Raw genomic sequence first — 16,944 nt, 5'->3', positions numbered from 1 at the left:
AGCATCTCGGTGGCCTTGCTGTCAGCCCTCCCGAGAGTCGCCTCCGCCGGCCCTGTCCTCCCGCCCCCTACTCTGCACGCGAGCAGCCCAGGCCGGCGCCCCCTCCTTCCACCCGCAGCTGCCTCCTCTCCGCGCGCGTGCCGCGGCGCCACGGCCCCGGGGGCGGCGGGGAACCTACCTTCCCGGGTGCCTAGAGGCTGCTCCGCAGGTCCCGGCGGCGATCTGACGCTCCGGTACGCGCTGAGCTGGGCTGAGCGCGCGGCACTCGGTGCGGAGCTGGGCCGGGGTCCTCTCCACGCGCGCACACCCGGCACGTCCAGGCGCCGCGGGTCCGCGCTGCCCCGTAGCCCGGCAACGGCCGCCGCCTCCCGGCCCCGCCCACCGGGAGCCCCGCCCACATCAGAACCACCGCCCACCACCCACCCTCTGGGCTCCGGGCTGCGTCCCCGCAGACCCCCGGGTGCCCCAGGCCGCGGTCCAGCCGCTGGTGGCCCCCGGGCTGCGGGAGCTGCTGATTGCATCCCGCAGGCGGACCTGGGCAGGCAGGAGGGGGCCCACCAGGACCACGGAGAGCGGGGCTGTGTCGGGGACCTGCCTGCGGCTAGGGGGCGCCTTCGCGTCCACCTGGACCTGTTTCCAGGCCTTTGTGCCTCTGCGCTGCCGGTGACCTTCTACCCCGCGCCCACCTCTGCGCCAGGAAAGGCCCAGGAAACGGCGTGACACGTGTGCGCGGTGGGTCCGGATCACCAGGACCCGGCCCACCAGCCGCCTCGTCATTTGCAGATGCTTTTCTCGGCGGGTCCTCCCCATTTCGCTCGCCGGACATTGGCCTCCAGAGGTCGGGGTGCTTCCACCGCCTCGGCGCGGGCACAGCCCAGTCCGGCCCAGGCCCCCGGGGATCGTGGGCGGCGCAGGTCCGGGCTTTGTGCCTCCACACGCGGCTCGAGGACGGTGTCGAAACTTCTCCACTTTGCGCGCTTACGAAGCGAGGCTAACGGTGCCCGCTTTACAGATTTAGTGGAAGGAGTAAAAGAACCATGTACAGAATAAATAGGTTTTCGGCACTACAATGCTGTAGAAACGTAATCAATTGTCGTTCATCCGTCCAGTGAGTAAGTGGACAAACTTGCCCCCAACCCAAGAGACTGCGCACGCACCGCGTTGGTGCAGGGGCGCCCACCACTTCCTGTGTTGGTTTTGATTTCCCCGGCACACCTGCACGTCTCTTTGAATGGAACCAAATCCCATGTTTCCTTTCTATATCGCAAGGCCCATGGTCAATAAATGTCTGTTGAGAGAATGAGTAAGTTGTCACAGTTGGTCACCAATCCGCCCGTCTCATGACCCCGCACTGAGAACGCCGAATGCGCTACTAGGTACTTGTACAAAATACATTAAAAATATCCTTCCAAGTGTCAGCCTCAAGGCTGTCATGGCCGGAATAGAAACCGCAATCACGACTTATTTTTAACCATTTACAAATGATACGCACTGTCTTACCTGAACGTCAAGGCGAGTGGGCCTGTCCCCAGCCTACCTGTCAGCTGTGATCTGGGACCACATCACACCCCGAGGTTCCCTAACAAGCTCGCCCTTAGCTGGAAGTTACCTGTCTAACTAGACCTCACCTTCCCGAGGGCACAGCTTATTTTCTTCGTAGCCCGGAGCCCTGCACACAGGGCATCCTGCCGCCGCCGTGGTTAAGCTGACTTACTGCTGCTTCTCTGTGAGGTCTCACACACTCACCCCTTCCTCCTCGTTTCCTCTTCATCCCAGCACCCGGTCCACGGCCTGTGCCATACAGGCCCTCCGCGCCTCTCCCCTGAATGCCCCGCCCTCAAACCTCCCTCCCGGCTGCTCTGCTCCACCCGTCCTGCTTCCCCCTGCCTTTCATCGTGGTCCCTGTCCAATGAAAAGATTTACAAAGATTCCTCACTGTTAAGAATGGCTTCTGGTCAGGGATTTCCATGTTTGGGCTCCACCCACATCTTCAGCTCTGTCTTTCCTGCCTCTAGACGGGACACTTCAAGTTCTGGCCGAACTGGTCTGCGGGCCTTCCCTCCGGTGTGCCCTGAACGCGCCCTTCCTTTGCTCCCCAAGCTTCCTCTTGATGCCCCCTCCCCCGAGGTGGTAAGGAACCAGCTCAGAAGCCACAGCTCTCAGGCGTCACGGCGAGGTCTGAGGCCTTTTTGCCACAACGGCAGCACCCGCCTGTCCTGACTTCCTGTGACTTAGCTTTCTTCCTCTAGGACTTAAAAGGAGTCCTGCTTTCGAGAAGCAGCATATTTTGCTCAAACTTGCATCTGTGATAGTATCAAACATTAACACGAATGTTCAATAAGTGTTTTCTGAGAGGAATTTAATCTGCCAGCCCAGGAACTACTTTGTTTTTTCTCTGGCCTCCCTTCCTTGTTAGAGACAGTGGCACATTTAGTTCACTCATTCTTGCATCATGTGATCTGTATGTGACTGCTCTTCCCCGTGAGCCCCCTGCTAGCTCTCTGCAGACAGATCCTATTAACGTACACAGCCTTTGGCATCGCATATTCTGGCCTTGGAGGCCAATTGGCCATTGGCTAGTTGCATGCCCTTGGAAAAGTTACTTGACCTTCCCAATTTTCTGTATCTCCCACTGTTGAAGTAAGTTGTTTCATTGGTCGTTGTTAAATAAGATACGGTATTTAAAGAGCTTGGCCCAATGCCTGGCACATAGTAAGTGCTCATTAAATGGCAGCCATTGTTGGCAGGGCTGTACCTTTTGTCAGGCACACAATGCCAAGCATCAAAAATCGATAACTGAAATGGTATTTGACAGTGGAGAACCATTGAACCTCTGCACTGTAGCCGTTAAGTGCCTCTTACTCTTTAAAGAAGAGGCCGCTTAAGTTAACAAATGCTCCCCACTTACCTCACTTTGAGTGTAAGTGACCTGGGGACAGTGTCTGAAGGAAGGAGGACCCAGTGGTAGCACAAAAAGAATCATATGACTCCTAGGATCTTTCACAATGAAACCAATGCTTAGAATTAGGGCTGCAAGCATTCTCTCCCTTTAGAGCACTGACTATCATTAATGAATTGAAATTTTAGTGAAAAGGCTAAATTCTTTTTTTTTTGGCCGCTGTGGCTTGAGGGACCTCAGTTCCCCAACCAGGGATTGAGCCCAGGCCCATGGCAGTGACAGCCCAAAGTCTTAACCACTGGACCACCAGCGAATTCCCTGAAAAAGCCAAATTCTTATGAAGATCTCGGCAGAGGTGTTGTTTTTAAGACTATGTTACGGGTTGGTTTTCTGAAGCTAGTTTTAGCAATCTCTAAGCTGATACGCAGTGTATTTGTTTAGAATATATTCCTAAAAAAGTTGAACCAATGAAGTAACAAACTTCTTGAGAAAATAATTTCAGTGATAAGCTAGCTCACTGGAAGCAAAGTTAATGGAAAATTGTTTGACTTTCTAGTAATTTCCATGTAGAGCACTATTTCATGGGAAAAAGGAATAGAATGCAAGCTACATGAGAATCCTGAATTCTGTCCCTTTGTTCACAATGCCTGGCACGTGGTAGGTACTCATTAAAAATTTGTTGAATGAATGAATAAATGGGGGCCACAATCTCAAAGAGTTGTAAAGTTTGCCAAATATAGTTAAGAAAATAAGGGGGAAAATAACCAAGACCCAGCTATTTAAGTAATTCCCAGCACCCACTGCTGCCAATCAGACTATCAGCGTAGGGCTGGGGGCCTGATGGGGAGCAACTTGCCCAAGGTCACACACCAAGTTACTAACAAAGCAGGATCCAAAATCCAGGCCTCCTGAACACTAATATAATCATCACCGTACCACGAATGCTTAAATTAATACACATGGAAAGTCCAAGGAGGGTATTTATTTAGCTGATATAATGTCAAACTCATGACATTTATAGAGCAAAGGTGCTATAAGTTGCAGCATTTGCACTGACCCTGGTGAGTTTATGACACTGCGTTGGCCAGACTCTTCTCATGTGTTTATTGAGAGGAGAAACGAGCCATTGACCCTCCTCCTCTGCTTCCTGATAAATACAGGGGACTCCTCCGCACGTGCAGAATTAAGGAACAGGCTTGCAGGGCAGCAGCCAGTGAGGCTAGGCCATAGGGCTGTCTAAGTACTGGGGACCATTAACAGGATGGGGAAAGCTGTACTTCCCGGAACTCTTCTCACAAAGGGAGTGGGTTGTGTTGGAAGAAATGGTTTCAAAAAGTCACTCAACACCCCCATCTCACCTCCCTCCACCTTCTCACCAAAGATCTGAGTTAAGTCACAATGGATGATGCTGAAGTACTTCTCAATCGAAGGATGTGAGACTTGGTCACTTCAGAGTGGTGATTTCAGCAAGTGGGTGGATCTGCGGGGCAGTTTGGAGCAAAGCTGAATGGCTTGTGACAGTTGAGGAGAAATTAAGCACGGCCACCAGGGAGCCTCCTCCTGCCCCCCCCTTTCATAGCCCGTTCCTCTAAATGGTGCTGACATTTTAAAGAATCACTCTTTAAAGGCACACCAGTTTCTGAATGTTTCCAGGGTGCCTTGGACCAGCCCTGCCATCACAGGGAGTCTGACCAACCAGACCAATGGTGGACGCTTGAGTGTGGTCCAGTCCTGAAGCAGAGGAAGAATGAATTACGTCCTGAGGTCCTTTCTAGTTGAAGATTCTAGGCCAACTGATGGAAAACCCTATCAAAAAATTCTAATAGCGCTCATAAAATATACCAAAAGAAGGAAAGAAAAACAGAGCACGTTTTTGCCCCCAAATTTTGGCTGTAATGTTTGCTAACAGTTAAGTTCAGCTGTATGTAATTCTTATAATAGAAGGAATTAACTGCCCAGCCCTAGAACAAAAGAACCCGAACTGAAATCAGATAGACTCTAGTGGTGCCACTTAATCAGCCCTGTGACCTTGCACTTGTTATTTAATCCCTCTGAGCCTCATTTTTCTCATCTGTATAATTGGAATGACAAACTTAATTGCTGGAAATTTAAATGAGATGGTGTCCTGAAAAATATTGTTAGAGTGCCTAGCACACAAGTACTCAATAAATATTACTGAATTAATAACTAGTACATTAATAAATATTAGTGAATGTTACTAAGTAATAATCTGTAAAGCTTTATATGAAACCTTTATGAGGGTGATAAGACATGAGAGATATTTGGCCTTGAGAGCAGTGTATATGTGTAAAATTTATAGTCAATAAATAAATTTATTCACAAGAAATATATTCCTTTTTTTTCAAGAAAAATCCCAGAAGGAGCTAGTGAAAACATGTTCAAGGATTCTTAACATAATCAAATGTAATAGGGAATATATATCATGTAGCAGCCCATATGGAATATGTAAACTGAAATCTCACAAAATCCCACTGGGAATCTCCCTGGAGGAATAACAACCTTTAATTAACTATTAAACTTTTCATGCACACCACTGACATCTTCTAAGAAAGTATCAAATCCTTGGAAACACAAAAAGATGTGCATATAATGTCAAAAGATGTGCATAATATATATATGTGCACACACGTATATATATATATACATACACACACAGACACAAATATATATAATTTCACATTGCACTGATATATTAAATTATTTTAAATGTCATGGTAAACTATGTGTAGCAGTAATTGTTTTCAGACTGCTTAGAAATACGGAAGCAAAAGCAACTGTTGGGAAGTCAGCGGACTAATCCAGTTGACGGACACATCTATCATAGAAACAAAAACTGCAGAGCAGAAGGAAGTGGTTATCTTGATCTTTCAAACTAACCCTGTTCTCCAGTCAGCAGTGCATTTGTTTTAGCAGGTGCTGGAAAATATCCATGGTGAACTGGGAAGGACACAGGACCAGGACTTGGAAAACAGGCCATGTAACTTAGTTAAAAAAGTCAAGCGACTTTCCTGCAATCTCAGTTTCCTCATCTGTAAGATGGCTATAAAAATTCCACCCCACTTATTTCAGGAGGATGATCTGATCCACTCCCTCATTTCCCATATGAGAACACTGGGGAGTGAAGCAAATCCCTTAAGGTCACATAGCTAATCAGTGACAGAATCAGGACTAGAAATAAGTCTTTTGAAGTCTTGGACTTTCTGCAGTAACAAAGCTGCCATTGAAGCAACAGATAGGAAAGTGCTTAAAAAATGTAATATAAGGGTTTCGTTCAGTGGAAATCTTATGGAGTATCCCCTCTTAAATCACAGTCAAGGTCATCAGGCGGCAATTAATTCAGAGACAGCTTTTGAGACTGTACCTGTACATTCAGCAATAGGCATCCTTCTTTTAAAATCAAATACAATCTGTTTCATTTCTCGACCAAGACACAAGAAGTAAACAATTAACTGAATTAATTCAGACACTGAACTGAATTTTCAATGACTTGACTTGCCCAAGCTAGTTTTCTACAAAACCTAAATTAATCAGATAATTGCTAATTCTCCCTTTTGTTTTGTGTTGAAGGAAGTCTGTTTGTTAGAATGAACCTAGTAGCAGAATAAATAGTCATTAAAAAATTTTTTGAAGTCCCAAACATGAACTAAATGACCGAGTTCTTAAGCACACTATTTCTTTGGGCATCTTCTCCAGTCATTATTTTAAAAGTTTAATTTTCTTTATCCTAATGTGAACATTACTACTGCTTTTGTGATTTAAAGAGGACTTTTTCAGCAAACAAATGAAAAAAATCAACCTAAGCTGATAATTCAGGATTTTGTGAACGTGCTTTGTCACACTGTCAGTAAAACAAAAATGTAAATGCCTCTCTTGGCATGACTAAATACAACAGTTAAATCTTTCAAATTCTTACTGACACATCTTAAAAATATAGTCAGTTTGGTATGGTTTTAAATAATCTCCACTTAACAGCTATCAGTTTTAAAATTAAGCAAACAATGCTAATTATCCTCCTTAGAATATCAGGAGGAAAGTTTAGAAAGTAATTTAATTAATTGGCTCTGAAAAATTAATTACACGTGAAATGAGACTCATTAGGCCCTTCCTGTCTCATCAGAATTTCAGACTAAAGAATAACCCATCTCTCTCATCACTTACTTTCTCTGTGGTTCGGCTAGCACTAAAATAGACTATTGTGATGATAAATATTTAACCCCCCCCAAATTAAGACCAGAATATTAAAATGAACTAATGTGAACATGGCGCTCTTACATTTCCACTGGATTTTCTTGCATCTCGATGTAAAGACTTTGTGTGTGTGTGCACGCGCACATGCATGTGACCACTGAACTGACAAAACAAGCTAACTTTCAAATTCAGCACAGCAATATATTTTGGTTTTGCCATGTTGAGCGTAAACTTAAGTGAAAATGTGGCTAAAAACTGTATGTAACATCATAACTGTTGATTACTCAGTTTTCATAAAGAGTTGGCAAATTTTAACTCACAACAGCTGTCACTACATTTAGAGTACATTTTAATTTAGGAATATTAACTTTGTGAATGTTTCTGTACATGAGGCCTGTGCTATTGCCAAAGGTTCCAGAAAACCACTAGATGATTTTTTTTTTTTAAACCAAACTTAGCACAACTTAAACCTCCCTGTTTGAAAATTCTTCAGTTTTACCCAGGAAAGGCTTTAATCATACTTGAATGCCTCTCCAGTGATTCCTTTGAGGATACACACTGCATAAGGAAATGTATTTGATAGGTTGGAGTCTTGGAGGTGAGAGAATAAATAAAGAAACAGTATTGCCAGAGATGCACTGTACTCTTTTCTATGAGAAAACAAGGAAAACATTGGCATCCAGTAGAGTTCCTCCGCCCGTTTACTAAGTAAAGCAACCTGTAAATACTTAGAGCAATTACAGCCTACAGACCTCGGGCTCTGCAGCGGCGGGTGATTGCTAAACTTAGCTCTCTCCCTTTCTGTCCTGTTGGAACAACTCATTTCCAAGTAAAATGTGCGCGACAGATTGCAAACCCTTTGTACAAACTACTGAAACGGCACCGAGTATCGTGTTTCCTCTCATCCATACACATAGTATTCAAGCACAGAAATGCTCGCGCTCTCTGGACCAGAACCACCTTTTCTGAGAACTCGCAGGAAAAGCGAACTGAAAGCCACAACGAAACATGAACGCTGCGCCTTCAGCGTGCTGAACTCTTTGCAGTACTCACCCTTTTCGGCAGCTGAGTTTCTCCTTGGCAGCGCTTCTGTGCCAAAAGCTCTACCTTCCCCAAAATGTATGTCAGCGCAAGCCCAGACGAATCTTCCAATCCAGGAGAAGAAAAAGAGCCCTGCAGATCAAAGGCAGACGAGCAGCGAGATGAAATGCCCGTAATCTGCTCGGTGATCAGTTGCAGCACATCAAAGGCAGGCCAAGTTTGCGTGTGTGCGCGCAGGGTTCCTGGAACGCTCCTTTCAGCAGGTAGTCGCCCTCCCGCCTCCCCGTCCTCGGATTCTTTTGTTTGACCCGGATCACGTTGCTTTCCTCCTTTTTTCTTGCACCCAGTTGGCCCGGCGGTCACCCCAGCCCGGGCTGAGTGGCGGGACCGCAGCGCTCGGGTCCCCACGCTGCGCCCTGATTGCGCGCTGGAAGCTGTGCCTGGTGCCAGCGGGCCGCGCTGGATCCCTTTCATCTCGCCGAGCCGCGGATCCCATGACATCACCGCGCCGGGCCTGGCAGGAAGGCTGCACCGCCCGCGGGGAGCGCGCCCCGCCCCGGGAAGCAGGGCGGCCCGGCCTCTAATCGCGCTGCACGCCTGCGACTCACGCAGCGCAGCTCTGTCATCTGCTGCCCAGCTGGAAGGCCTGGCGGTACTGCGGGGTGATTCCAGCGGGAAAGGCCCCCTGATCCACCCTGGCTCCAGAGGACAGCATGTAATAATTGCCTCTTCCTTAGAGAAATCACAGTACTTCCCAAAGACCGGGGGTCCAGTATCCAGAATGGTTCGGAGAAGCACCAGGACACTGCCAGAGGGAGAGGGTGACTTCTTCAAAGTGTGTTTTTGTTTGCAGTGTGACAAGTCCTTAAGGATTTTAAGTAAACTGTCTTTTCTTTGACATTTAAATTGTTAGACTTTGCCAATTAAACAGCAGTACTTTAATTAAAGTAATTAATGAGATAACCAAGAGTTACCTAGTGTCTGATCTCTGTCACCCTCTCACTTAAGGCCCTGGGCGGACACTTAATCTTAGTCTTGGTCTTAGTTTGGGATTCAGAAAATTAGATTTTAAAACCACGTGTACTTCTTAGATAGGTGTAATTTATTAGCACTTGTGAAGCATTTAAAATTCACAAAAGAAAAGAACGATGTAGAGCATAGTCTTGCCCCGTGCTTACCCCAAAGCTGTGCTCCTTGCCTTTTAGGGCCGTTTCTGCTAAATCCATAGTTTGACCTCTTTACTCACTAAAAATCATCACATTAGTCTATTTACCCATAATTTAAGATTAAACTTCGTACTTCCCTGGTGGTACAGTGGTTAAGAATCCACCTGCCAATGCAAGGAACACAGGTTCGAGCCCTGGTCCGGGAAGATCCCACATGTCGCGGAGCAACTAAGCCCGTGCGCCTCAACTACTGAGGCTGCGCTCTAGGGCCAGTGAGCCACAACTACTGAACCTGTGTGCCACAACTACTGAAGCCCACGTGCCTAGAAGCCTGTGCTCCACAACAAGAGAAGCCACCGCAATGAGAATCCCTAGCACCAAGCCCGCACACACCAACCAATGCAGCCAAACATGAATTAATTAATTAATTATTTTAAAAAAAGAAAATATGCTTCAAAAAATAAAGAAATTTATTGCACATTATTTAGAATCGTCTTGCTACTCTTCCTTAACAGTAGCAGATTCAATAAAATAAGCTTATTTTATTTTTAGTATTTATCCAAATAGAAAACAGAAAATTCCATCTTCTTTACCATCTAGGTTACAGTGCATTTCTGAATTGCAGACCACTCTTTTACAGCCTGAAGGAAAATTTTCTATTTTCTAATGGCAACTTGCCAACTTTTAGAAGGCCAGTTAAAAATATCTTTGCAAAACTTAGAAGACAACAGAATTTAATTTATATAACTTATATAACTTCCCTTCCTAATTAGTTTCATCTTATTTTTTCCTGATGTGATATTAGAAAATGTAGTTTATGGTGTGTTTATTTCCAGACTTCTATGATTCTCGAACAAATTTTGATAGCAAAATTTTTGGTTTCAACAGTTAATGAGTTCAGTATAACATTTAAATAGTCACTTTAGGGGCTTCCCTGTTGGCGCAGTGGTTAAGAATCCGCCTGCCAATGCAGGGGACACGGGTTCGAGCCCTGGTCCGGGAAGATCCCACATGCCGCGGAGCAACTAAGCTCATGCACCACAACTACTGAGCCTGCGCTCTAGAGCCCGTGAGCCACAACTATCGAGCCTGCGTGCCACAACTATTGAAGCCTGCGCACCTAGAGCCCGTGCTCCACACAAGAAAAGCCACTGCAATGAGAAGCCCCCGCTCGCCGCAACTAGAGAAAGCCCGCGTGCAGCAACTAAAACCCAACGCAGCCAAAAGTAATTTTTAAAAAATTTAAAAAAAAAAAAGTCATTTTATCCAACATTTCTTGTATAATTTTCCTCCCTCACACATCATTTCTCAAAGATGCTCAGAGCTTGGACAGTATGTGATACAGGTGTGATTTCCCATTACTTCTCCAAAGTACACCAGGAAAACTCCTGTGATACCTGGACTCCACGTAACGTTTCCTGGGCTCCATTGAATGCAAATAAAATATCTCAAAGGACAAAATATTTCCCAATGGAAATAAGAAATATGCCCATTTCTTCTCTGAGTTAATCCAACCTTGCATCCAGTGTTAAATCCATATTCCATCAAACTGCCCTCAGAAATTAGGTTTCCTGATACACCGACATATGAACTCATAACACCTACATGTTCTGTAAGGCTCTATGGATAAGCAAGTAAACCCTAATGTCTTGATAGAGCTCAACACCAACAGAAATAGGTGAGGGGCTGAATTAGGATTCTTACAGTTCCACTGGAACCTGGCAGGGGGCATTTGAAAGCAGGGACTTCAATGAAAACCACTCAAATGATCCTCGCTTTACACAAATCTCATCAGGGAAGATCTGTAGTTCAAAATATGTCTAGCAATGCGATATCATCTCCAGTGGGGGAGTGTATTCACCAAGTGGCTGAAAATTATTTTGAGTTGTTTGTCTTGTGGCCAAGACCCCCCACGTGTAAGATGAAGGGGAGCGAGGTTCGGGCCCCGCGTCACCAGGAGCAGAGTGTGGCTGAAGGCCGCCTGGAATGAGGCCTCCCGACCCAGCTCATTAGGGCTGAGCCCCAGGCCGCGGAGCCCCCTGCATTGTGGAGGCGTGCCTGCACCGCTGTTGCTTCGGCAGGACTCCAGGAAGGGGAGCCGCTGCACAGCTTTCCTCTTTCCCCTCCAAGAAGCTCAGATTAGAGCAATTAAATCTGATGCTGTCACCACAGGCTACATAATGATCGGTTTTAACAACACCAAGTGGCAGTATTTTATTGCTGATTCCTAGTGCCACGTCGTGTGTAAATGGCATATTTCGCTCTCTTCCCCAAGTCCTGTCTCTGCCACCTGGCTGTGCCGTGGGGCTGGGCGGCTGTCTGATCCACAGCGAGGGGCCCAGGCTGCCTTTCGGTGCACTTAACACTGAGGAGACTTCACTTGTTCATGTCAAAGAATGGAGGGGGCTTCCTGAGGTTCTTGAGGAAGGTGTCTTATGTCCCCCAATTGCCACTGAGTGCTTTTTTCTTTCCCACACCTGAGACATGCCTCCTTTGTTTCGCTACCTTGACAGGCAAATCACATAAATTCCACAATTGTGAGATCTAGGCTCAGGGAATACATATTATTTGTTTCCCATCACTTTTCAGAGTTCTTGGAGTTCCCTAGAAGTCTTCTCTAATGCCATCCTTTCCAAACTTTCTGTTCAGAGGCTATATCCTGGATGATATCTGATAAGCACTGCTTTATATACATCAGTGGGGAGGAATCATTTTAGAACTTGTTTCATTTACACACTTTGTGTGTGTCTGTGTGTGAAGTAGCTCAATGTCAAGGAAGGGCACGGGCACTGGAGTCAGAAAGGCCTGAGTTTCAATCTCTCTCATCATCTCTTACTGGGTAACAGCTTGGAGAATTGGGGTAAACTGGCTCAATCGCACCGAGCTTCATTCTCCTAAACTATAGTTTAGGAAAGGGGAAGGGGACAACATCTACCCTGTTAGTGCCGTTGAGACAACGACCTTATGTGCAGGAGTATCCTGCTCCTGGGTATTTGTCCGACGAAATGAAATCACTGTCTTGAAGAGACACCTTCACCCCCATGTTCACTGCAGCATTGTTCACAACAGCCAAGACCCAGAAGCAACCTAAGTGCCCACCCACAGATAAATGGATAAAGAAGGTGAATGGTTGCTTGTGCCAGGCTGTGTTGGCTTGAATTCCAGTATTTCCACATGAAATTCCGAGTGTGAATAAGTCACTTTAAACTTCAGATTCCTTATCTCTAAAATTTGGGACAATAAGTGTACCTACTCCCTAAGGTTTTTGTCAACCTTAGAATAGTACTGGCATATAGTAAGTATGGAACACATCTTAACGCCCAGCTATTTAAAGTATTGCTAAAAGAAAGTCATTTCTGGGGCTTCCTTGGTGGTGCAGTGGTTGACAATCTGCCTGCCAATGCAGGGGACACGGGTTCGAGCCCTGGTCTGGGAAGATCCCACATGCCGCGGAGCAACTGGGCCCGTGAGCCACAACTACTGAGCCTGCGCGTCTGGAGCCTGTGCTCCGCAACAAGAGAGGCCGCGATAGTGAGAGGCCCGCGTATCGCGATGAAGAGTGGCCCCAGCTTGCCGCAACTAGAGAAAGCCCTCGCACAGAAACGAAGATCCGACACAGCCAAAAATAAATAATAAATAAATAATAAGTAAATTTTAAAAAAAGAAAGTCATTTCTGACTGTATCAGGTGAGAAAAAATTCTCTTTGGAAGAGAAAAGCACCCTGTATTCTGCCTTTTCTAAGCATTTCTCATGGTGAAGTCAAAAGATATTTTGCATTTTGTCAAGCAACATGTTTTACAGCATTTGAAAGTGGACAACTTTGATTTTTTTTTAAACTGCTACTGTGATATTTTATATTATATTTAGTATTATATTTACTATTACATTATACCATCAAAAAGTCCAAAGAGTATTATGACAATTTTCAGAGGGGATACTTCATTCACGTTCGAGGTTAAGGATTCACCACTCCTTAGATAAATGTATAAGATTATAAATAAGATTCTCTCAAAATAAGAAATGAAGTGTATACTGTATGCATAAACTTCAACGATTTAAAAGGACTTTCATATACAGGCACAGCTAGACAGCGAGTGAGTCCTCCACTACTGGAGGGGCAGAGTGCCCCCAGAGAAGGATGTCTGGTCCTTCACCAGCTAAGGGTATGGTGGAGGGCAGGAGTCACCATGGAGACAGGGAGGAATGATGGGAAGACAATAGGAGTGGCCTGTGTGTGCTGGGGCTGGGGGCAGCATTTTGTGAGCCTGCCATCCTGGTGTGGTGCAGGCTGCCTAGAGACAGGGCACAGGCCTTGAGATGCTAGGAAGGCCCAGAACTTCTTGTGCTAAGACTAAGGGTATGGTCTGGAGGGGCTGCACATGACATGATGAATAGCAAAGACCTCAGCCCCTGAAAGATGTAGCAAGTCCAACCGGTAAAAAGTCAGAAGTGAAGGGCCCTGGGGCCCAGTGCACCTGGGACGCTGCCAGGAGACAGTCTATGATCAGAGGCAGGAAAGTGTCCAGCTCTCCTCAAATGCCTTGATGATCTGACAGCTCATTTGGGGTCTCCAAGAGGTTTGGAACATAATGGAACACTCAGTTTTCATGTGCATTCTGCAGAGCTTTAACAATAGTTCCTGGTTAACCATTTCCCTTCAACCTGGTCCTCTGCTAGGTTCATAATCAACTCCCCCAGTTCATAGGCCAGGAGACCAAGGGTCTGAAAAGATATATCAACCTTCCAAGGTCACATGGCTAAAATCAATCTCAGGAGTGTATGACTCCAAACCTGTGTTGTTTTACACTATTGCACTATTTTTTCTGTTAATTAAATATCTTTCTAAAACACTGTTTTAGTTCTCACAAGTAGGGAGCCCTGCCAACTTAAGTGTTAATAGCCTCTGTAAATTACCCTTGGCTTCTTGCACTACAGAAATCCCCCGTAGGAGGCGTATGGGTCCTCCCATTAAAATTGTTAAATTTCAAGGACTGGGTTTTTTTTTTCTGATTACAAAAACAGTATATATTTATTATAGAAAATTGGATAAGTACAGAAAAACAAAGTAAAAAACATTATCCATATCACCCATAATCCTAATTCATTCTTCTTTATAAAAAATTATATGGATTCAAAAGATTAAAGCAAAGAGCTTGGGACTTCCCTGGTGGCGCAGTGGTAAAGAATCCGCCTGCCAATGCAGGGGACACGGGTTCAATCCCTGGCCTGGGAGGTTCCCACATGCTGCAGAGCAACTAAACCCGTGTGCCACAACTACTGAGCCTGTGCTCTAGAGCCCGCGAGCCACAACTACTGAGCGTGCATGCTGCAACTACTGAGGCCCACACGCCTAGAGCCCGTGCTCCGCAACAAGAGAAGCCACCGCAATGAGAAGCCCGCGCACCGCAACGAAGAGTAGCCCCTGCTCGCCGCAACTAGAGAAAGCCCGCACGCAGCAAAGATCCAACACAGCCAAAATAAATAAATAAAATTTTTTTATAATTTAAAAAGCAAGAAGCTTTTCATTACTGGCAAATCCTGAATGGAGAAGGCAGCTAGCAAGCTGGTTTCTGACAAGGGTGTTCTTCCACTCATGTTTGTTTAACCTTCTGGTCGGTATCTTAAGTGCTACTTCAGTGTGATATTTAATACAGGAAATGCGTTGCTGCTGCTTTATCTCATAATCACATCTACGTGCAAAGCTTTAGGAAACAAGTATCTCTGAAAATCACTCCCTTTATTGGCAACCTCTCTGACACTGTGGGAGAGACTGCAAAATAAGACACTGTCCTCAAATGAGGTTGCTAAGAAAAAGGTCTCTTGTGGAATTCGAATAGAAATTGCACGATTTCCTCTCTAAAGGTCTAGCATGAAAAGAGAAATGTGACTCAGATCAGAACATCGGTACAGGAATCTGTAATAAAAATTCAAAGTACACTGAAATGTGTACAGTGAAAAGGAACTCCCTTCTTTCCTTCCTTCCATTCTAATCCCATTACACAGGCCAACTCTGCCAGCCCTGTGATGGGAGCCCTTCCAAACGTGCGTCTTTGCAGGTGCACACACTGCACACACACCACACCAACCGTACCACACACACACAGCGTGCACGCACCACACCATGCCTGCACCACACACACTGCACACACACCCGCCACACCATGCACACACACCGTGCACCACACCATGCCTGCACCACACACACTGCACACACACCCGCCACACCATGCACACACAGCGTGCACGCACACCATGCCTGCACCACACACACTGCACACACACCCGCCACACCATGCACACACAGCGTGCACGCACACCATGCCTGCACCACACACACTGCACACACACCCGCCACACCATGCACACACAGCGTGCACGCACACCATGCCTGCACCACACACACTGCACACACACCCGCCACACCATGCACACACAGCGTGCACGCACCACACCATGCCTGCACCACACACACTGCACACACACCCGCCACACCATACACACACAGCGTGCACGCACCACACCATGCCTGCACCACACACACTGCACACACACCCGCCACACCATACACACACAGCGTGCACGCACCACACCATGCCTGCACCACACACACTGCACACACACCCGCCACACCATGCACACACACCGTGCACACACACCATGCCTGCACCACACACACTGCACACACACCCGCCACACCATACACACACACCACACCGTGCACACACGCACACACATTTACTTATTTTTAAACAAAAATGTGGTTACGCTATATTCTGCTCTATTGTTTTAAAACTTACCTTTTGTACACTAAATATATCAGAATGCTAGCATGATATTTCCTTATTAGTGGATATTAAGTTATTCCCAATTATTCTGTTATTGTAAACAGTACCATAGTTAATATCTTTGCCAGCAAATGCTAATATTTCTTTAGGAAAGACTCCTAGAACACTGCTAGGTGAAATGATACAACATTTTATGGTATCTCTGCATTACTCTCCAAAAATGTTTTTATCATTTAGTATTACTGCCAGCAGCATATAAAAATGAACTCTTTTACCCCAACCTTCACCTTTGCTTCACATTGAGATTTATCGGTATTTTCCACTTTTTTTTTGCCAATTAGATAGGTGATATCTCATTTTAATTTGCATTCCGTATTAATTACAAGTGAACTTAGGCAACTTTTCACATATTTATTGGTCATTTGTATTTCCACTATTGTGATTTCCTGTCTTTTTCTCTTATTTAATGTGTTCTGATTGATTTGAAACAATAATTTTGGTACTATAAATAATAATTTATCTGTTATATATGTTGCAAATGTTGTCTCCAAATCTGCTACTGCACTTTAAACTTTTCCATATTTGTATACGCATTTAACACACTCAATCGTTATTCTTAGCTCAAGGCACACTATTATCTGCTTACAGACTCTTGTGACGTATTTTACTTTATTCTGTTTTGTTTTGCTGTATTGTATTTTACTTTGTTTTATTTTACATGTTTTCCCTTCTATCCTCATTCCTAACTTCATTTCCTATTCCCTTCCTCCAGTATCTACCCTTGCATATGAATGCACAATGAAACAATTTTACATTTTATTTTGCCCCTGATTTCTGGATTTT

At 45.5% G+C, this 16,944-nt stretch overlaps 1 protein-coding gene across 1 annotated transcript in view; it reads right to left on the bottom strand.

Moving 5' to 3' along the window:
* TNFRSF19 (TNF receptor superfamily member 19) overlaps positions 1 to 8,325 on the bottom strand; it is an 86,897-nt gene extending 78,572 nt beyond the window's left edge. Inside the window, exon 1 of the mRNA XM_068526590.1 lies at positions 8,162 to 8,325. The gene's annotated coding sequence lies outside the window, so the exon portion shown is untranslated. The remainder of the gene's footprint in view (positions 1 to 8,161) is intronic.
* Positions 8,326 to 16,944: the final 8,619 nt, after the last annotated feature.

Source organism: Eschrichtius robustus, chromosome 18, assembly GCF_028021215.1.
Source record: "Eschrichtius robustus isolate mEscRob2 chromosome 18, mEscRob2.pri, whole genome shotgun sequence".
Taxonomy (NCBI): Eukaryota; Metazoa; Chordata; class Mammalia; order Artiodactyla; family Eschrichtiidae; genus Eschrichtius; species Eschrichtius robustus.
The sequence above is the reverse complement of the archived record's forward strand: the minus strand, read 5'-3'. Positions and strand labels throughout refer to the sequence as shown.